The sequence below is a fragment of the Aedes aegypti genome, unplaced genomic scaffold, assembly GCF_002204515.2.
Source record: "Aedes aegypti strain LVP_AGWG unplaced genomic scaffold, AaegL5.0 Primary Assembly AGWG_AaegL5_hic_scaff_1199_PBJ_arrow, whole genome shotgun sequence".
Lineage (NCBI taxonomy): Eukaryota > Metazoa > Arthropoda > Insecta > Diptera > Culicidae > Aedes > Aedes aegypti.
The window spans coordinates 1-24,103 of NW_018734622.1; the positions used below are offsets into that span (position 1 = coordinate 1).

Consider the following 24,103-nt stretch of genomic DNA (forward strand, 5'->3'; position numbering starts at 1 on the left):
ATCATCAAAACTTTGCAGAAGCAAATCATCTAGTTATAATGAACCGATTGAAATTGAAATTTAATGGGTTGCTAATATTATATATAATATATATACAATTATAATGATACATTTCGATGATCTGAAAAAATATCACTGTAGCATTTTCACAGATGCTGGTATTCCTGAAGAAGTATATAAATATAATTCGTGAATTAATTACTTGAAACAACTTCTGCAGGATATCCTAAAGATCCGCATAAGGATTGCCGCAGAAAACCGATCCTGGCAGCAGAATCCTGTCTCACGGATAATCAGTGGCGTAATCACGATACAATTCCATTTCTTACCGGTGTGTAGTGTGGAGAGGTGAAGTGAGAACAATCAATCAAAATGATCCTCTCAAGAGCGCTTCTTACGATGCCCCTGAGATAGCTCAAGATTTTTTACTTCGTTGCACCCACTACAAGAGAACAATTAAACAAAAAGCCTTTTTATGGTTCACCGGTTTCATGGGCACTGGATTTTACTAAGATAAATCCATGCGAATCATTAGATTAGACCTTTCGTATATTTCATTTCTCGTTGAATTTGAACAAGAACGGTCCTTGCTGTAACCGTGACTCAAATAAATCTTCCACCAAATCTCTTCACCGGAAGAGTGATACATCTGAGAAGAAGTTATATCAACATATTTTATGTTATACTCGGCCTCTCTTTTTGAAGAGCAGGTAGCGCTAATGTAAAATGTAATGTATAATGTCGTGAGCTAAGCTAAATAGTTTGTACTCACTTGATAGACATTCTATCGATAATTGATTCAGAGCCTCCCTTTTCATCAGTTCAGCGGTTCTTATTTAGGTTCTCGGTTTCGACAACTCTAACTATTGACGGTTGACTGAACAAATAGCCAACCCTACAAATATTAATAGATATCTGGCAATTCTTTCCATCTCTTCAATGAATTGTACTGAATGAAGTATCGCATGACTTATTGACCTTTGTTAAGTGTAGATTGTTAAAACCAGATCAATTCTCTTTGAAACAACTGTACAACACATGCAACAATCGAATAGTGTTGGATTCATTCTTTCAAAACGAAATTGTACATTATTGAGCTACTTCGGGATGAAAATATTTCAACGAAATACGCTAGAACAGGAATTGCTTCTTCTGTAAAAACTTACTGGCCTATGACTTCAACTATTACAAGCAAAAATTTATACACATACTAAGTAAATTTGAAAAACCAAATTAGTACTGTACCATTTAAGCACTAGGAGTGTATCCTTTACAGATACCGCGTATTCGACCTCACGTAGAGGCCTGTCCCAGTCTGTACTAAATGTCATCCTAGGCACTAAACAGCCTTACAATTAGGTCGAAATACCGCGTATCTGTCAAAAGCACACAAACTCCTAGTGCAGTGTTTCCCAAACTTTTTTGGACTTTCGCCCCCTTGAGGCCAACATATTTCAGAATCCCCCTTTATGAATATATGTATAAAAACGCTATTCTGAGGTAGTTCAATTTTAGAAGATGTCAAATTATTACGTAACTTGTGTAGTAATTTGGCTGTGAATCGCAAATAAGTTCGATTCATGTTCATCATAATTGAGTTAATGACATTTCTCAACGTACTTTTTATTGATCTTTCGGCTGCACTAACAACACCACAATATTTGATCAGTAAGATTAAGAAAACTACTAAAATAAATTGTCCCGTAACGAAACTTATACGCATATCAATCACATTACAGATTTCGGCAACGTGTTAAAAATAAATAAGGAAACTTTAAAGAAAAAGCTAATTCAACGAGCTTTTCTTTTTAATTCTATGGAAAAAAAAGTCATGATAAATGGCGTTTTATTTGCACCACTTTCGATCGTCGGTTTACCGGGCTTGGTGACTAAAAAATTTTAAATATCTTATGAGAGTCAAAATGGAAATTAATGAAAATTTTGACTTTTGAAGGAGTTGGATGGTGTGTGACATAAGAGAAAAATTAAAGATTTGTTCCAGCTTTATTTGAAATTTTCCATTTTTGATGGTTTTATCCTAAGCATCCGATTTTTTGTTAGTCAAATTAGATAAAAAATTTAAAATAGTTGGTATCATGATAACTGATAACAGATAACACGTGTAACCAGAATTCTAGAACGAATACCGTGTAGGATCGAAATCCGTCCACTTCATACAAAACGCCTACTGTTTGTATGAAGTGCACGGATTTTAAGTCTGTACAGATTTTTGGCCCCCACTGTAATGTTGATTTTTATTGTGAAAAGTCAGATTTCACAAAAAAAAAACTTTAGCTGCCTAATTTAAGTATCCCAAAAATTAGTTAGTGATTTTGAATTGAGTTCCAAAAAGTCCAACAGCTTCTACAAATGTTATCTGTGACTAAAAACTATTCAAATCCACGTTATCTTTTGATACAAACTCAGTATCTGATTCATGTCATGTGTCAAAAATAAAAACATTATGTTTTTGACATTCATAGAGTTTGTTTTCTGTCAGGATTCAAACATGAGTATACTTAAAAGTTAAATCTCTTATAATTTCCATGATTTTTTGATTTCATTACTTGTACTTTCGCCCCCTTTCTATGCGTTTTCGCCCCCCAAATTCAGTTTAACAAATTTTCGCCCCACTGAACCCGAAAATGCCCCCAGGGGGGTCGGAATTCACCCCACTTTGGGAATCACTGCTCTAGTGGAACTAAATGATAAAGTACTAAACTCGGTTTTCATTTACTTATAGGTATTCTACTAAACAGCTCGAAGGTTTATTATTCATTCAACATACTGATTCATTAGTATGTGATAGCTTGAATATGATCATGGATTTCGTATCATTTAATATGTTACAGTCCAGTTTGCACAACTGCTGTTCCAAGTAGTTAGTTCACATCTATTAGGTAAAATTCCATAATTCTTAAGTCCTTGGCTCTCTTTGTGCTTCTTAGTTGTGCAGTATCCTCTTAAGGACTCTATTTGAACCCATTATTGCAGCATTGTGGCGGGGAACGTGCCTTGTTTCTCACAAGGGAAGGTCTACGATGGTGTTACACGGGGTTTCAACGGACTATTTTTGTTAGATTCTACATGTCGAAATATGAAAAACCCCAAAGCCTTTCGGGTGATGGACCAGTGGTGGTAGCCAGGAGGGGCTCAGAAAGGGTCGATTTTGTTCGAATATAATATTATTGAGTCAATTGAAAATTTAACAAAAAGATTTATCTCAGTATTTATTACGATAGTAATGAACAGAATGTCATTATTGTATGTTTGTAATGTATTTTTATGCCATTGGCGTATCTAACATGGAATATGCATACCAAAAAAAATTTGGTTTTATTGAAATAGAATACCAACAAGGAACCAATCCTGATTGCGCCTATGGCATGGAAAAAATACATTTTAAACAAACATCAATGTCAATTCTGTTCACTATCATCACAATAATTACTAAAATAAATATTTTTGTCAAATTTCTAATTAGCTCAATAATATAATATACGTACAAAATTGCCCCTTTCACAGCCTCCTCCTGACTACACCACTGGGGGGGTTTGGGGTTTTTCATATTTCGACATGTAGAATCTTACAAAAATAGTCCGGTTGAAAACCCCGTGTAACACCATCGTGACCTTCCCTTGTCAGCAATTAGTATATTTCATCAAATTTCATACCTTACGTAGCATCGCCAGCTACGGTTCGGAAACAAGAGAATGAAGAAAATTATTAAAGAAAGTGATTAAATTTAAACATTACATTCGTTGTGCAAGATAGAAAACCGCACGCACCGTCGCTACGACTGGACGCTATTTTGTGCGCAAAGGGCCGCAGCAAAGCCCACGAGAAAAGCGGAAAAGAATCGATTTCCTCGGCACTCTGGCCAACGGCCATCACGAATCTTTACATCGCAACAAGACGCGGCTCTGGTGGCTTATAACTAAATACAACACCAGTCAACTAAAACGCAAGAGAGCCAGCTAATCTACTCCGTGCCTTGGGCCGGGTACGGAAGACGAGCCGAAATTGGTCAAAGCGCTCTAAAAAGCCATCGATACGTATCGATTTCCATCTGCCGATCGACGGGCTTTATGTTAGTTGGACACGATTTATTGTCCGAGCTGGTTGTCATTTGTATAGCGCAAGATTGAGACAATCCAAAATTAATTTCTTTATTGGTGAAATTAATTGCAATGTGCGGCTTAACTGCAGCCTTTTGTAGTTTGTTGTGAAAATTGAATCATTTGTTTTGGCAGAAAGTCTCTATAATTGTTCTATGGGAAACCCCGGGGATAATTTTTTTTCATGCAAAAAACGGAATTGCAAAATACCGTAGGAGCAACAATTACCTCAAGACTGTTGAGCAGCATAACTATTTGCTATTATCAAACTCATGCTGTTTTCACCGAATAAAAGTTTTACAAACCCATATTTTGTCAGAAACATTTGTGCCAATATTGTATCCCACAGGTACTCCAAGTTCATCACTAATAAACTTACCTTATAAACCTCCGAGAAGAATCCAGCTCCGATTTTCTCCCGTATAAAATCATCCAAGCAGTAAAGTGCAGACACGGCAGTACGCAGTGCCCGACATGAAGGTCCAGTAACCGAGCGATCCGAGCACCCCAGTGCGCGTAAGTGGCGGCCCAGGGCCACTATGTTGTCCTACGTTCATCGTTATCAGCTCACGATTATCACCGGTGACAATTTAGTAATAAAACAATGCTTCACTTCTGATGACCACCACCGGTCGAGGCAATTGCTCATTGCATACTATCACCACCCCATAGCAAATCCTGTGTGGGGGAGGAAATAATGCAATTCACTCAACTATTGTGATCTACAACTGAATCCAAACACTAATCAATAAATCAATAATCGATTTTCAATTCTTCTTCAAGTATAATTAGTTACTTCATCATACATTTTTCCCAACTTCATCTTGTTAACACCACATCCCTTGGGATATCAAACTTTACACTTTTTCTAGGTGATCTCAATTGGAAGCAATTGGTTACGGAATTCCTGGATCTCTTGGTGCGAAATTGCCTCGATTGTTTCACGTATGTATTCTTCGCTAGCGTTCCTGAGTGGTTCTGAAAACGAAACGAAAAGATAACATTTTTAAGTATTGGTGAAACAGAAAAGGACGTAGAGGGCTATTTAAAGATAACAGCACACAGCTGACAATTTTGGACTGTGCTGTCCAAAGCTGTGGAATTTGTTTGATGATAAATAAGTGAATGTGAAGGTTATTCATGATATGTATCTGTAAAATGACTATAAGATGTAATTGCAGCATATTGGATAAATTGTAATATTGTTATTATATATTTTTTTATTGATGAATAAACTGAAAATATAAAAAAACAGTTAATTGAATAGATTTTTTTTCTGTCGACCTATCAAGCCTGGTGGAATCAAAATAATTTTAAACAATTTTTTCCGTTAGTTACTCGAAAAATAAAATATGTTCCAAAAAATGAAATTTACATTTTTAAAAGTACTGTAAAAACTCATATTTTTATTATTATCAAAAATCGGCAACCAGAAGGTGCTTCATGAAAAAATGAAAAAAGGTAGATATGCTCTAAGACCAAAATTCATAAAATCGCATTGCCCAAAACGTGCTAAGATAGATTTTGGAAAGCGAAACATGTTACTTAGACTGAAAATAAAATTGTGGGTATCAAAGGGTTAAGTAAACTGAAGAATCTCAAACTGATGCAGCAAACGAAAGGATATTCAGTAAAATTTTGTTCAATCTATTAGGGCATCTGTACCAGTGATAGAGACATCAGTAACGGGTAGAGGAAAAAAATGGCCAAAAATAACGGAAGCTTATACGTAAGTCGAAAGCTTTTTTATTTCACGTAAAAATAATTTTAGAAAGATGCAATCATTGAAACTTTGCTAACTTCTGTTCCTATTATAGTGGTTCAATTGTAAACCCATTAAGACTCACTTTTAGAAAAGCACACTGCTATTACTGGTGCAAAGGAGCAAAAACGCTAATGTTTCCAATTGGTGGTGGGCTACTTCCTTACTAAATTCCAAGATTTTTTACACATTTCAAATTAATTTGTCAAGTGGGTCTAGCCGAGTGATTGGCCGACTTTTCTGGGCATAGAGTATCATCGTACATGCCACACGATATACGAATGCGAAAACATTATAGCAACATTGGCAAAGAAAGCTCTCACTAAGCTAACTGTGAAGTGCTCATAGAACACTAAGCTGAGAAGCAGGCTCTGTCCCAGTGTGTACATAATGCCAACAAGAAGAAGAATTATTTTGCCAAGGGCCAATTTTGAAGAATACACATAAAAATAAAAATTGCCCATAACATACTATAAGCCGCACTACACTATTAGAGGAAACCCACTACCACTGGATCACTCACCCTATATTTAATTTTTAAGTTTTATCTTGGAAAATTCATTACAAGCTATACATATTGCAATAGCAATGACGAAAACGTAAAAAAGTAAACTGCGAATTAAATTGAAAACGAACGGAGATTTTTTTTATAATAATCCGTAATTTATTCCATGAAGAAAACATTGCACAAACAAGTCACTTGACAATCTTCATACAATGTATAATTCATCACCATCACGTATCCTCTTAGAACTAATTGGAACGATAGCACAACATCTATATCGGTATTTATATACTTGTAGTTCTGGTTAAACTCGCAAGACGAGTATGCGCTTGAATGGGTTTGTTAAATGTCTAATTTTCTTCGGTTTCTTTCCGTCATCATCATTTGGGAAAGGGAATGCTGAAAAACGTGTACCTTTATTTGAATCGCGTCCAAAAAGCTATACTTAGGTAGGACACAGAACTAACGACGTCTAACTGGCAAGTGGCCTACCGATCTGGCAGACTCAAATATTGACGCACGTTACTGGATGGTTCAAATTGCGAATAGAAATCGATTTTAATCAGTTTATTTTTCCGAATCACCGCTAGCATACCGGTAGACTAGAACGGTGCATATTTTACAGCCTGGCAGTGCGAAAAGAAATCTGTCACACCTTAAGGATGATTGATTATGTCAATGATAGCTAGGTATATTATTTTTGCAACGATTTCACATTTGAACACTACACTTTGATAAATATAGTATAAGAAGTTAATGAAAACGATGAAAATTAAATTTTTATATTTGGTCCTCATTTACAAATTTTAGAACACTGGAGGAGTGTGCGTGATGAACTATGAAAACAAAAAAAAAAACAACCAAATGTAAAATTTAAATACAAGTGTATAGAATACCAAATATTTCAATAACACAAACACTGGCAGGGTGTCTACTCGTTTAGCAAAATGGAATTCCCTGATATTTCCAGGTTTTATAAAAATAATTCCAGGTTCAAGAAATACTGTAAATTTATATGTCTAAAACAAATTAATGAACGGAACTTTCAAGTGCATCAGTATGTGTCTAAGTATTTTTGTACAGATTATGTACCATTCATTTCCATCGGTCGTTTGGATAACTTAGACAGCTTCATGGGCGCTAAATTAAACATTATTTGGATATGTGGCAATATATCTACAATCTAAATTAACACAAATAATTCGTAAAACTTTTGGATCCCGGATCCATTTTTTTAAGATAGAAACACGGATTATCAAGCCCCTGGGTAATCGCGTTCGACCGTATAACATTTGACTGTGGTAATATGATTAAATTATAAATGTTTGCATTTCATTCGAAAAAGTTCTTAATTGGTCATGATTGTTACGAAATTTCGAATTGATTGTTGTTCGATTGCTTTTCGAATTTTTTTTTCTGATGTTAAATATTTTCTAATAATTTAAAAAATGAATGAGTTTCTTGAAAATATGAAATTTAGAAACCTCTTTCCAGGAAAAAAGAGATTAAAAAGTAATTAAACAGAGACCGAAAAGAGACAAAACAGTAATCAAAAACCGAAACCTAACAGGAACCAGGACAAAATAGTTTAATCAGACCAGACATTTCTCTGAAAATATGTTTAAAACTTTTTTTTTCAAATATTTTTTTTGCAACATTACAATGACATACCAGCACATCTGGTATATGCCAGTAAAGGACAAACATTCATTGATGTATTACGACGACATTACGAAAGGGATGGATTCATATCTATATTTAAGATATTCACTCTCAAAAAATTTTTCTAAGGTATTCCTCCAAAAATTTTGTTTTTTATATCTCAAAATAGAACCAAGATTTTTCCAAATATTATCACAAAAAATCACAAGGCTTTCATCAGAAATTTCTTCAGATATTTTTTGTGAAATATGGAGTGCCCTGGCCAAATTAGGTGTATGGGAGTTAAAATTATAAGGAAAATGAATTGTTTTTCTTATGTTTTGAATCAATTTGGACGAGTAAATGAATGTAGCTCTATCATGTGAATGTAATCTACTGAACACAAAAGGTTCCATGCTGATTGGCTATGTAAAACGGTGTATAATCCACTATGGCTACAACTGGCGTATGGCCAAAACCGGTGCTTCTACTCTACAAATTTCTTTGAGGATACCTTCAGGATTGCGCCTAGGATTTCTTCTCGGAAATTCTTCTATCAATTCTAAGATATTTCTCAAGGAAGTTTTCAAAACCTTTTTCTCAAGCATTCTTCCAGGAGTTTTCACCAAGGAAATTTGAAATGTAATTTCCCAGAAAGCTGAGAATTTAAAAAAAAATCCTTGACGTAAATTTATGGGTATCTTCTGTTACAGTTACTTGTGTAATTTCTTAGGCCACCCTTGATTTAAGAGGATTTTCAGGAAGACTTACTCTTGAAGAACTTTTAGAAGATTTCAAAGATTATTGCTACGATAATAAAAAAAAAACAATATATCTCGCAGGATATTGCGCAAGATCTCTTGGAACACTGGACGAAATTACTAGAAAATTGTGTAGGAATAATCATTCCTACAGTCGAAGGATTTCATAGAAAATAATTGCTGTGGTGTTAAATTGTGTGGAACCTTAAAAGAACTTTTCAATATTCCATGGGGATTTTTTGAGAAATTCATTGAAAATGTTTGGATGAAGTAGAAACTGTGGAAATTCAAACAAAAAAGACGAATAATACGAATAGTACAATAATAGTTTGGGCAACTAGAAAGACTGGGATTCAATTAAAAATGGGAGAAGTTTGATGTATTTCATCTAAAAAGTTTGATACATAGCTTAACAACTTGTAAGAACTGCGGATCATTTAGAGACGGATGTATAACAGATATTTCTCGCTGAACTTTACTAGGGTGTCCACTCGTTTACATAAATGAAATTCCCTGATATTTCCAGATTTTTCATTTCAGATTTCTAACAATAATTTCAGGTTCAAGATATACTTTTATTTCAGATGGATCAACAATTAATGACAAAATAATGTTGATTAAATAGTGTTTCAAGCTTCCACATTTTTTAAATGTATGTTGAAGCTATGTCAAGGTGGAAAAAATATCAAAACTTAAGTGGTATTTTTGATCAATGGTTATAAGTTTACATATAATTTACAATTTATATCTCATCATATTTGGTTATACAGATAATTGAGTTTCGGTTAAGAATTTCAATAATTTTCTTGTGCAATTTTCATCGTTCCATCGGAGTGGGATGGACCTGGTGTAGTGGTTAGAACACTCTCCTTTCACGCCGAGGACCTGGGATCGAATCCTATCCCCGACATAGTCACTAAAATTTTAAGTGACGACTTCCTTCGGAAGGGAAGTAAAGCTGTTGGTCCCGATATGAACTAGCCCAGGGCTAAAAATCTCGTTAATAAAAGATCGAAAAAAAAAATCGTTCCTCAGGGCTTCCTGGAGGCTGGTTTTACTGGTTTCGTTATTTTGTCTTTGTGCATCGTATTTTCTGCACTGCAGTATCACGTGTGGGTTTGAGTTAGCTACGCTACTATGGTCTGACAATCGAAACGTGTCGTCTCGAGCTTCATGCCACCTGCTGTCCCACTAACGACGTATTCGCTTATCCTTTTCTGGAAGGGGGATATCAATGGCCGATTGCCTACGCGCCTCGTTGGCAAGTCGGTCGGCTTCGGTGTTTCCATTGATCCCTGCATGTCCAGGAATCCAACAGAATCGGGCCGGTTTGGTCTTCACCGGATATCCAATTTCTTGGATCCGAGTCCGTGAGATGAACATCTGGAATGGAGACGCCCATTTTTATAACGTATGCATCAACGAAAAAGACGCTGCATATTTTCGGAAGGCTGTACGTGACAATTGATGGCTTTTTTGTATGTCACATTCGATCGCTTGACCTCACGAGGCGGCCGATACTGGGGAGCGCTGATCCCGTTAGTTCCACCATAAGATCCGATGTTCATTGAAACAAATATGATCCGATGTTTGTCGAAACAAAGGGAAGTCGTTATTGTCACGATTCTTTGCCATAATGCGAATTTCCGTCCGCGCTGACGACTGTACTGCCAAAAGAACAAATGGCAAGGTGCCCGCTTCGGCCATGACCGATATTATTGGGACTGGCAGCAAACGCTCCAGAAATAAATTTGCTGTACGCCGGGGCAAGGATCTGCAGAGATGCTGGTTCTTCTTGGCTCACCAGTTCGATCTCGTAGATCAGCTTCGAAGTGTCTAGCGCTGTACCTATCAAACTAGATTGCCGCGGGGAAGCCGATCATTTGAAGGATCTAAAGTCGAGAATCGCATGCTTTCTTCACCGCTTGGTAATGAAATTTAAACTTGGGAGTTCGATTTAGGGTCATTCCAAGGATCCTTAGACGGTTGGTCTTCGGATCAGCGATCCGATCGATTGTGATTACTCGTGCTGGCTCTCGGTGTGCATTTGAACTACACTATATATTGTGCGAATTCTCAAATATTATGCATCCTACGCTCTTCGATCACATTTCGACTGCTTTCAGTAGTTTTCTATGTAACTCTTTGGTTTTTAGACGACGTACAACGAGAAGAATATCGTCGGCATAGAGGAGGACGTCGACTCCGGCGGGTACAGCTCGGAAGCGAGGAGGAACAGTGTTACGGATAGCACGGAACCCTGAGGTATCCCATACTCTAGCTAGTGTTCACAGGACAGATGTCCTCCTACAGCCACTTGAACTGTTCGCTCCGAGAGAAAAATATACAAGATGTGACCACGTATTGTATTGTGACCACGTATACGTATTGAGGCCTTCCTTAGCCGAGTGGTTAGAGTCCGCGGCTACAAAGCAAAGCCATGCTGAAGGTGTCTGGGTTCGATTCCCGGCCGGTCCAGGATCTTTTCGTAATGGAAGTTTCCTTGACTTCCCTGCGCATAGAGTATCATCGTGCCTGCCACACGATATACGAATGCGAAAATGGCAACTTTGGCAAATAAAGCTCTCGGTTAATAACTGTGGAAGTGCTCATAAGAACACTAAGCTGAGCAGCAGGCTCTGCCCAGTGAGGACGTTAATGCAAAGAAGAAGAAGAAGAATAAGAAGAAGAAGATGACCACGTATTCGCCACGATTTCAAGATCCGAATTATTCCGTGCCGCCAAGTCGTGTCATACTCCTTCGAGAGATCCAAAGAGGTTATGAGGTAGTGCTCTTCGATATTTGGCAGCGATTGCTCGAGCTCGGCAAAGAAGGTGTCGGTGCCACGTCCTGCGCGGAAGGCATGCTGGTGCTTTTCAAGTCGCCCATTCAACTCTAGTTCCATAATCAAACGACGGTTGATGATGCGCGCAAACATCTTCACCATGCAGCTGGTGAGCGAGATAGACCGCGAGGCAGCCGGTTCGGAATTCTGGCAATTCGGCTTTGTTATGGGAACGATAATGGCATTCCGCCAGCTGGCAGGGAACTCGCCACTTCGCCATATGTTATTAAGTAACTCAAGAAGCGTCATATTTAAATAAAGATGGGAACGTTGAAGAAGAGGGTACCCTATTGAATCGACTTTTTCATGAGTCAACAGAAGTTCGGCTCACCCTAGCATAGCCGGTGTTAGACAAAAAAAAACCATGGAGCCTCGTTCAGCTACCGGTTTTGCCATCTGGAAAGGTTGAGGGTAGCTTGCAATCGCTGATATATCGCTTGAATGCTTTGCTAGTTCTTCCGCTGCTCTTCGGGGTTGTCTGTAAATCCGTTCACCTTCTTGAGTGCTACCGGTAGCTGTTGACAGTTGCCACGGGGAGCGCAGACACTATTGCAGCCGACGAATTACCGCCTTCACTTCAGGACACCACCGCGGAACCAATTTCGGCCCGACGCGGCCGCTGAAACGCGGTATGCCCTTTTATACTGCATCTATAATCTTTTCCGCGAAGCTGTCTACGTCCCACTCGACATCTGAGCGAATGGTTTCCGCTGCGACACGTTCGTCCAACGAACAATTAGCTTGATCGTACAGTCACTTCTGCCGTGACGTTCGATGATTGGACCATCCGGATATGGTCGGAAAGTGGTCGCTGTTATGTGTGTCCAATAAGTTACCCCAGCTAAATCATATGACCTACAAAAAGCCAAGTTATTTAAAATATGGCTAATCACTTCATTAAATCGTGATAATGTTACAAAAAATAACACTGCGGAACACGTTTTTACGTTTTTACGTTTTATTCATCGGGACATTGCGACAAACAATACTGCTCGTATTACTGTATGCAATTTTCAATGATTTTCTTAAGGAATTTCATCAGAAATTATTTCAGGAATTTGTCGGAAGATTCCCAGATTCTCTTCCGTCGTCTATCACCTATAGCAAACGAGTTCGTGGGAAGTTGTCAAGCAGGTTTCATCGACGGAAGCTCGACAACGGACCAGATCTTTTCCGTGCGGCAAATCCTCCAGAAATGCCGTGAGTACCAGGTCCCTAAGCACCATTTGTTCATCGATTTCAAGACGGCATACGATAGTATCAACCGCGTAGAGCTATGGAAAATCATGGACAAGAACAGCTTTCCCGGGAAGCTCACAAGATTGATCAGAGCAACGATGGACGGTGTGCAAAACTGGGTGAAGATCTCGGGCGAACATTCCAGTTCATTCGAGTCTCGGCGGGGACTACGACATGGCGATGGACTTTCGTGCCTGTTGTTCAATATTGCGCTTGAAGGTGTTATGCGGAGAGCCGGACTTAACAGTCGATGCACGATTTTCACGAGATCCAGACAATTTGTTTGCTTCGCGGATGACATGGATATTATTGGGAGAAAATTTGAAACGGTGGCAGATTTGTCCACCCGCCTAAAACGTGAAGCAACAAGAGTCGGGCTAATGATGAATGTGTCAAAAACAAAGTACATGCTGGTTGGCGGAACTGAGCGCGACAGGACCCGCCTAGGAAGCAGTGTCACGATAGACGGAAATACCTTCGAGGTGGTGGACGAGTTCGTCTACCTCGGATCCTTGTTGACGGCTGACAACAATGTTAGTCGGGAAATACGAAGGCGCATCATCAGCGGAAGTCGTGCCTCCTATGGGCTCCAGAAGAAACTGCGGTCAAGAAAGATTCACCCCCGCACCAAATGTACGATGTACAAAACGCTCATAAGACCGGTAGTCCTCTATGGGCATGAGGCGTGGACTATGCTCGAGGAGGACTTGCAAGCTCTTGGGGTTTTCGAACGCCGAGTGCTAAGGACGATCTTCGGCGGCGTACAGGAGAACGGCGTGTGGCGGCGAAGGATGAATTACGAGCTCACTCAACTCTACGGCGAACCCAGTATCGTGAAAGTAGCTAAAGCTGGTGAAGGTAGCTAAGGATACGCTGGGCAGGGCATGTTGCAAGAATGCCAGACAACAACCCTGTAAAGATGGTGTTCGCTACGAATCCGGTCGGAACAAGAAGGCGTGGGGCGCAGCGAGCTAGGTGGATTGACCAGGTGCACCAGGACCTGGAGAGCGTGGGTCACAGTCGAGGATGGATAGAAGCGGCCATGAACCGAGTGAATTGGCGAATTATTGTTGGCGAGGCTTTATCAAGATAATTGATGTAAAGCCAAATAAGTAAGTAATTAGTTGTCGGAAGATTCAATCTTTGGATGAAATTTTGGAGAAAAAAAAAATACTCAACGACGAAACAAAAGTAAAAGGTTGAAATAGAGCAATTTCTTGGAAATTGTTTATTGTTTTTCTTGAATAACCCCTACAGGAACTTTTGCAGAAATTCTTTACACAGATAAAAATCTGATCCCCACACCATGATTTACAAATCATGAAATTCATAAATTGGTTAGGTCATGATATCAGGATCACAAATCATGGTTCCTGGAGTCATAATCATGATTCCTCATAAGCGTAACATCCAGTGTGAAAACACTAAGCGGCGCACTTTGCTTCATCTCATTCGTATCGATCACTCCCAATTCAAGATGACGAAGCGGATGAGTGGTAGAGTACGTGGCTCACAATCGGAAGGTTCTTGGCTAGAATTTCAATGCATGCTATTTATAACTTTTTTTATTTTGTCGATCATAAACGGATGCGCGACTCAGCATTTTTGGCATTTGAATCATGATTCCGAGCAATCAGCTACAAAAACCTAACGCGTGTATTGCGTTACGGCAATCTGACTCATGATATCATGAGTCCAAATCATGGTGTATTTTCATAAGACGAAAACACGCTGGAATCATGATATCATGAGTCATAATCTTGTTTTTGGATTCTGATTTCTACCCGTGTAGAGATACCGTGAAACGATGGAGTTTATCGGGTTTTAAAAAAAAATCCTGTACATTTTTTTCAACTCGGGAGTTAATCTGGAACTCTGGAAGAAATTTAGTAAGTGTTTTGCAAAAATTTAATAGTAACATCTCAGTAAATAATTGGTGTAGTAAGGTTGAAGTTCTCTAGAATTTCCTGGAGCAAATTCTTGGAAAAATTTTCAAGATATCCTTGGAATAAATAGCTGGAAGAATAACTGTGGGAATCGGTAAAGGAATCTCTAGAAGATTTTTTAAGAGATCCCCGTAGGAGTCCATGAAAGTATTCCAAATGAAATCTCTGGATAATTCCTGAAGCTTTTCCTTGAGAGAGATGGGAATTTTTGAAGAATCAATTCAATAGTCTCGTAACAGTCTTTGATGGTTTCTCTGGAGCCTGCAGAACTCAGTATCAACTGCAAGTAAGATAAAGGACCTTCCTTAGCCAAGTGATTAGAAACCGCGGCTACAAAGCAAAGCCATGCTGAAGGTGTATGGGTTCGATTCCCGGTCAGATCTTTTCTTAATGGAAATTTCCTGGACTGCCCTGGGCATACAGTATCATCGTACTTGCCACACGATACACGAATGCAAAAATGACAACTTTGGCAAAGAAAGCGCTCACTAACTGTGGAAGTACTCATTGAACAGCTGAGAAGCAGACCCTTCCCCAGAGAGGACGTAATGCCAAGAAGAAAAAGTTAAGACAAAAAGAAACTTTTGAGACCTTTTTGATTAAAAAAATAGACTTTTGGTCAAAAATAGAGACTTCCACAAAAATAGAGAGCAAGTCTCTAATTAAAGACCTGCTACCAGCCCTGATTGTTCCGACATTTTAAATTGAAAGTGGTTTTAATTTCAGATTACTTTCCCAAAAATAGATTTCCAGTTTTCAGAACTTCGAATAGTTTTAAACATCGTGCATGAAGACAGGTGAAACCATTACTGATCAAATTTTGAGATATTCATAATATTCAATGATGTGTTAGGAAGTCGATAAAATTTCATACCAAAAAGATCCACATTGAACAACTCAAGCGGCGCAGCCGAAATTTTTTGAGGGGTTTTGACGCGAAAATCCTTTGTTATGAACATATTCGACAATGAATTACTACTTCAATCAAATCCCTGATAGTTATCGAATTTCCCTGAGAATTACATGTTTTTTCCAGGTTCAATAAAATTCTCTGATAATTCTAAGTTTTTGAGTTTTTTCAGGTTCAAAAAGAGACCTGCTATCAGCCTTGGTATTCATAAAAAAGTCGTTATGAGAGATAGAAAGGTAGATAGTTATGATTTAGCGGTTGAAAGAAGTCGTCATAATTTTGACAGCAAGTGCAAAAGTAATAATTTGGACAATCAGCACTTATCTCAACATAATCTCTAATATGGCCAGTTGATGGAGCAAACAAGCAAATAAAAATTTAAGAACCAGCACATCATCACACGAGCCTCTAACCACCAGACGACAATTGCCACACGAGCCTCTAAAAAACGATGCGAATTTTTATATAATTTTCGCATCGGTAAATACTTTAATTAGCCCAATTCGAAATGCACGTCACAAGCTTTCATAAAAAATCACTTCACATACATTCAATTGTGTAATTGGTCGCATTCGTATGTGCATTTCGTTGTGGCCAAAAACAATTGAAAATAAAAAGTTTCAAACAAAATAAAAAAAGAAAAGAAACGAACACTGATTACAAACTGGAGAAATGTGTATCACTCAGTCAGTCAGCCGACCACCCGAAAAATAACCCCGGAAAGAAGCCACTCTTTCACTGCTGACTGAGTGGCCTAATGCTGCGCCAAGTAATTATATGGAAATTGTAACACTGTTTCGAGTCCGAGAGTGGCAAACATGTCGACGACAATGTACACTTCCGCGCAAAAGTTTGAGATCACCTTCTAAAAAACATTCAAAAGTGTTTTGTACATATATCTGTGATTACACGTCTTACTGAAACTCTCTAAGAGAAATTCGAAAAGCAATGAGTTAATCATACTTTATAGGTATTTTGAAGTTGTGTAATTTACGAAATATGTAACAATTTCAAGTGAAAATTTAGAAAACAAAATTCGAAAAATGTGTTTGACAAAATACCCACGAGGTAATATTAATTTATTGCGTTTCTAATATGCTATACTAGGTTATAATTTGGCGATTAATTACAGAGGTATGGACGAAACACTTTTGTGTGTGTTTTTTAAGGGGTAATCCCAAACTTTTGCACCGGAGTGTAGCAGCATATGTCTTCTTCGAATCACCCGGAATTCGTATGCATGTAAGACCGAATCGGCGCACATATCGTTCACACTTGAACTGGTCGGCTACCAACAGCAATGAATGCAAATTGCATCCTCAAGTGTTATGCTTCACTAGAAAGGCTTTTTCCTAGTCCGTCGTATCTGTGTTACGTCGCGTTTGACGGCAGACGACACAATCTAATGGATAGCTGGGGTCTTAATGGGTACCATGCAGTCACTGTTGCGAAGTGGTAGAAATTGGAGGCTTGAAGTAGAAGTAGGGAAAGGGGGTTGGGTAAGCTTGGCCCCTAAAGCTTGAAAATTAGTTTCAAACATTGCACATAGGGAAAACCAATCCCAAAGACGAAAACAAATTTCTTTTTACCATATTGGGAAAAAAAAATTTCCTTCATGAGACCCAACAAAGAGGTAAATTAAACCACTCAAAATGAAATTTTCCCTGGAATTGATAAGCGAAATTGACCTGCGATGATTATTCAGTATTTTTGTTCAAGTAAACTTGTGTACATTATCTTGCATCAAACACTTTTTCAAAGCATGTCGAACATTGTTTTTACAGGGTGATTACTATATCTTGTCAGTAAAATAAGTAATCATGGAAAAAAATGGTTAAATGAATTTTAATTACCAGTGCATATCCAGTTTAGGACATCTATAACATTTGTCTTTGCTATACATAGATAACAAATAAATTTTTTTACCTCAATTTCCAGTCACAAGCATTGTTTCAGAAGCATTACAGTTAACACGCACTTTATTCAAAAGCATACATTTTAACCAAAAAAAACATATTTTTTTTCGCTAAAATTTTCCTAATCAGTGTCATTCTATTCCGGAGTAAGTTTTAAAGATTGTGGTAACATGCTGTTTTAATCAGGCAATTTTTTCAGCGAAGTTTAGTCAAAAATACATATCTGTGGAAAACGTGCGTGCCAGGTGCAATGCCTTTAAAACAACACATATGACTAAAAACTAAGGTAAATAGAAAAAGAATTAATCTTTACTTTGTCATAACAAACTTTATAGATGTGCAAAACAGGATGTACACCGGAAATCAAAATTCATACATACATCTTTTATCTACGAACATTTAATTTACTGACAGGAATTAGTAATCACCCTGCAGTTCTTTTATTATTATCATTTCAATCATTATATTCAATTCTCAAATCTAGGTGATCTGTGCTGGGCAATACTATCATTCTACTTTCGTATAAACTGAATAAGCTACTAACTAACATTTTGTTAAGAATATATAACATACATTTTGGATTTTTTTTCTAGCATGAATCATAGATACTTAAATTCATCTGTCCAATTTATTGAAACCCCTCTCATCGTGACAACATGTCCACTCAAAGAAAGGGCTTGTGGTTAATATTTGAAAGTTCTTAGTGGAACGTTAGAAGAATTTTGAGAAATATTCCCTTTTTGCAAGTATGGAGAAAAAATATCCAAACTCTTTTGCAATCTACTACAGATGACACGCAGGCTTTGTCCTTTCGCGGAGAAGTCTTTGTCATCCGCAAACAAAGATATTTGACATCCCTGGGTTAACTCAGGTGAGTCAGATGCGAAAATATTGTAGAATATTGGCCCCAAAATGCTGCTTTGAGGAACACCAGCCTTACAGGAAGCTTTTCAGACCTGGAGTTCTGATAATTAACCTGAAGTGCACGATTTTAGAAATAACTTTGAATTATTCTAACAATGTATAATGGAAAATTAAAGTTTTATAATTTTACATTCAAGCCTTCAAGCCAAACACTGTCGAATGTTTTTCTATGCCTAGAAGAGCAAGACCAGTAGATCAGCCTTCAGATTTGTTGGAACGAATCAAATTTGTTACACGTAAAATTGATGGGTGGTCGAATGTCCATGTTGGTATCCAATAAGTAAAACTATAAATTGAACTTTACCACTTCACTTTTTGCAAAAAAAATAATATAATACTAAAATCAATAGTAAGGCGAGCAAATACCTTGAAACTCTAATACTTGTTGCTTATCTTGACAGATAGGCCTATTTCGTCTTTCAAGTTTCAAACATACTCTAATAATACCTCCCCTAAATTTAATATAAAAAGTGTAGATCCAATAACTGTTCATTGGCTAAAATAGAAATTTTCGTTGATGTGAACCATCATTCTTTTCAAAATGACTTTTTTCAAAAATTTACTGATGGAGGAAAGTAAACTGATTGGACGATAGCTAGAAGCTTCTTCAGGATTTTGTCTGGTTTTAAAATTGGTACAACCTTAGCAATTTTTTTCAATTGCCAGAAAAATATGCCAACTAAAAACATTTGTTAAATATATTAACTAAGAATTCTAAGCTATTTTCTGTAAGTTTCTTGATGAGGATGTAGAAAATTCCATCATCGCCAGAGGCTTTCATATTTTTGAATTTCTAATAATAACTTCTTTCAAATCAGTCTCCCAGGAATTTTCTAAAACGAGTAATTTGAATTTCTATTGGACCAGTAAATCCTAAATTAAAATTATGCGTGCTTTCAAACTGCATAGCAAGTTTTAGTGCAAGTTTTTTTGCAATTAGTTAGTAATAAATTAATTTCCTTTTTCAATGCCGGTATTGGCTTCTGAGGTTTTTTTTTTCAAGATTTTAGATAATTTCCAAAATGGCTTAGAGCCAGTGTCCAATTGAGAAATCTTATTTTCAAAATTTTTGTTTCTTAATGGTGCAAAAACGTTTCTTGATTTCTTTCTGCAAATCCTGCCATATATTTTTCATAGCAGGATTGCGATGCGTTGAAATTGCCTTCTCCTCACGTTTTTAAGACGGATCAAGAGTTTAAGATCATCGTCTATAATCACGGATTCAAATTTTACTTCACATTTTGGAATTGCAATGCTCCTGGCTTTAACAATGGAATTGTGTTAAAGTTTCAAGAGCATTGTCAATATCAAGTTTAGTTTGTTAAGGAATGTTAACATCAAGATTAGAGTCAATAAATGTTTCATATATATTCCAGTCGACTCGAAAATAATTGAAAGTGGAGCTGATAGGATTGACAATCGCTTCTTGGGATATTTGAAATGTCACAAAGACATGATCAGAATCAAAATCAGCATGAGTAATAAATTGGCTACACAGATGAATAGAGTCGGTTAAGACCAAATCAATCGTAGATGGATTTCTAGAAGAGGAAAAACATGTAGGGCTATTCAGGGTATTGAATTGAGAAATATCCTGAAGAAGCACTCATCAAATAAAATTCTGCCGTTGGAATTACTTTGAGAATTATTCCATGACCGATGTTTGGCATTGAAGTCACCAATGACAAAAAACATTGACTTATTGCGAGTCAATTTTTGCAAGTCAGTTTGGATCAAATTAACTTGCTGCCCAGAGCATTGAAAAGACAAATAGGCAGCTATGAAAGTATAGTTACCAAGCTGTGTTTCAACAGAACACCTAAAGTTTCAAAAACTTTAGTTTCAAATAACGAAAACAGTTGATGTTTTATACGCCTATGAATGATGATTGCAACTCCCCACATGCCCTATCAAGTCGATTATTACGATAAACAAAAAGTTAGGATCTCTTTTGAGTTTTGATCCAGGTTTCAAATACGTTTCAGTAATAACTGCTATATGCACGTTATTAGCTAACGCCAGAAAGAAGAAGAACTTATCGATATCTTCCTTCACAGGACAGACGTCCTTAGCGTGAGAAATCATGCATTTACCACCCATGCGGCTATTTTTTGTAGCATGACCCACTTTAATTGTTACTTGGACAGGGAAAAATCCAAATAAATTATTTATTCCATTTTTTCTCAGACCTCTCAAGACGACTTTGATTAATCGTTCAATTGTGTCGTCATAATTAGGAAAAAAATGAAGGCACGAGTCCTAATAAGAATCGAAAAGGGTATAGCTTTCGATTATGAGCAATAAAATGTACTCTTTTTGTAGCACTTTGAAGTACTATCTTATTACTTCAGTATCAGAACTTCCGTTACTGGAATTACCAAGTTAATGCTTTTCCCAAGTGTGTGTGTGTGTTATTAACAAACATCTTCATTGCGAAGTAATATGCTGTATAACTTGCCAGCACATCTCCCGCAATCTAAATTGAATTAAAGCGAATGGTACAACGAACCACTCCAGTGTTCTTGTTTGCCACTTTTCCATATCACCCACCCACATTTCCAAGTCATCACATTTGATACTCAACATGTGCGACGACGATTGATTCTGTTTCGAGTGTCCGAAATAAAAAGGGGGAAAACAAAACCAACTGCAACGCCCTGCAGCAGCACGGAAAAATATTCGAGATATATTTATAGCCGCTCAAATGACGACGCCGTTCGAACATGGTTCCCCTAGAAGCGAAAACAGCTCATCCTCATGTTGTTTTGTACCTACTTCTGAGAATATTCTGACACTTTCACAACAGCGCTTGAGCATTTTACGGGAGGTAGTGTTTACGGAAAATCTTGGGAAATGATTTCCAAATCACGCATTTTCTGCTCATCGCTGTTACGGTTTGTATGTGGAACGTTAGAAACGCGTGAACATCGAAAAGATGAACACTTAGGAAGCAGGCAGAAATTGAATTCTCTCAAACAACTGAATTTCTTCTTTGAGATATTCATCTTATAATGCTCACAAGGACAACTTCAGAGATTCCTTAGAGAAAACATTCACAAATTCCTACAAAAAGTTCTCTTTTTCCGATTTTCAGGAAAGTCATATAATCATTATTATTATCTTTATTTATGAGATTTTTGGAAGTCATATGATAATCCTACCTTGGTTGCTACACATATTTTCATGCAAAGGACTTCTGGGAGTCCAAAAACAATTGCTTCTAAAATTATCTCCAGGAGTTCATGAAATTCATAATTCATGAAAAACCTGAATCATGGTTTTCTCCGGGGTATCTTCGAGATTCCTTTAAAGTTTTATTTATGGAATTTTCTTGTTTTTTTTTTATTTCGAGATTCATTCAAAAATTTGTTTAAGAATATTTCAAAGAATATCTAAATATATATATTTTTTCGGAAAGAATAATATGATTTTTTCGGATTTTTACAAAACCACTCTTACGGTTTCATAAAGAATTGTTCCAGAAAATTCATAAGGAAATCCAAGTACATTTCGAGGCGCTCAGATAGCGGTAAATGAGTCGCTATTGAACAACACCAAGCGGTGGGTCGTGGGTTCGAACCGCACAGGTTGAGGATCTGTTTTTTTGTAAAAAAAAATGGTCTCGACCTCCCAGGAAAAGAAGTATTTTCATACTTGCCACATGATAAATCGCAAAGAAAGTTCTTAGCTAATAAAGAACAGTGGGGAATTGTACCAGCGGGGTAAGTGTATCATTTGTCCATGCATACTGAAATATTTTGAACGTTTTTGCACCATTGCATCGTTTTGGGTTATATTCTCATGCTCATGTTGTATCCGATAATCAAGTCAAAAATGAAAATTTGGGTTTTAGAGGGTTAATCTTGATCAAACAGTCTTCAAAGAGCATCTTTCTACTCTTGGATTCAAACAATCATGTTTTGAATAAATCTCAAAAAGCAGGATCGTTTTCAATCCTAGGATGGAATCCAATTTGAATTGTCATGAATTAAAGAGGACTATGAGGAAGATGTTTTTAGTCAATTTTGTGAGGAAGTTGACAGTATTGTTGTCAATTAATTTGACTAATAAATGTCAAAGAGAGATTTTGCTACGTGAAACCAACAATTAATAAATAATAATAATAAGCTATAGATTCTGCTAACGTGGAAAAGCTGAAGTGACTTTGGATCTAAAAGTCAAGGCTGGAAGAAAGTCTCTTTTTAAATACCAGAACAATTTTTGCCCGAGGAAAAGCATCTTAGTAATTTCAGGAATCTCTCCAGAAACTTTTCTGGCAATTCTTTCGAGCATTTCTCCAAGAAATTTGTTCAGAGATTTTCAAAGGATGCTTAGAGGAATGTCTCCCGAATTTTATCCACCCTGGAAATCTTTGAGCATCCCAAAATTACTGTCTTCAGTATTGAGCATTTTGCACCTTATTAGACTAATGTGCTGAAAATTTTTGCACAGTGAACATTTGTACACCTCATAAATCAGTTTGATAGCATGCTTGGATACTATTTTTTCATCTTTGCTTTGATTTTGTGTGCCGAAAGTGACACCTAAGCAACTCCATGTAACGCTTTTTGTACGAATATTTTATATGCTGCAACATCCGATAGACCCCCATCCACTCTTTTCAGCGTTATGAAATTTGTGAATAAGCATTAACATAATTGACTTATCTACAGGTGAGCTAAATTCGAAGGATGCCGAATCGCTAATCAATTACGTCCTGAATCTGCGGGAAACAGATCTGGAGACGATTTTAAAAGACAACGACATGTTATTGCTTCCAGTGAACAATTTTCCCTTTGAAGGAAGCACCACACTAGACAACGGAGTAGCATGCATGCCCAAAAAAGAATACATTCCTTGCGAAAAGTTTTTCAGACTGAAGCGGGAATCGCACCTACACTCCTTGACTCGATGTGGTTAAATGCTTGGTAACACTAACCACACGGCCACGAAGTCCACAATGATTCTATTATTTTGGATTTCGCTAACAGTATCATCTTAAAGGAAACACTTTCCAATGAGATAGTATAAGAAGTATGTTTGTACAGTGTAACTGGCAATACGGTGGAGAGTTTTTTACATTAATGCTGGTTGCTTTCAAATAATCATAATTCCATGCAATTTGTTTGACTGCTTTTTGTTTTGTATCTTCATTAATGGTTTGAAATCTAACCATACGCCTGCTGATGTAAGTGAGTATGCAAATTGTATCCATCAGATGAACACTTTCATTAGAATCTAAAATTCGTGCAACAGTCAATAGTTTCCTTTGATTTTTTTCTTGTGATTTCTTCCGGATATTTGCCCATAATAATTCAACCGAATTCCCCAGTTATTACACTAGAGAATCTTTCGTGGATTCCTACAAACTTTCTTCCGAGAAAATCTACAAGGTTTTATCTTTAGGAGTCCAGGAGTTCTTTCAGAATTCTTTGTTCAATAAGGGTGTCTTACACAAGATTCATCAGAGGAGAAATTTATTTGAAAACAACTCATGGATTTTTTTTTTCGAAAATGTCTAATAATTTCAGATTA

At 37.2% G+C, this 24,103-nt stretch overlaps 1 long non-coding RNA gene across 1 annotated transcript in view; it reads right to left on the bottom strand.

Moving 5' to 3' along the window:
- Positions 1 to 4,682: 4,682 nt before the first annotated feature.
- Positions 4,683 to 24,103, bottom strand: part of LOC110680328 — a 29,316-nt gene continuing 9,895 nt past the window's right edge. Inside the window, exons 2-3 of the long non-coding RNA XR_002502839.1 lie at positions 4,925 to 5,096; positions 4,683 to 4,796 (exon numbers count right to left, since the gene is read on the bottom strand). This is a non-coding gene — a long non-coding RNA (uncharacterized LOC110680328). The remainder of the gene's footprint in view (positions 4,797 to 4,924; positions 5,097 to 24,103) is intronic.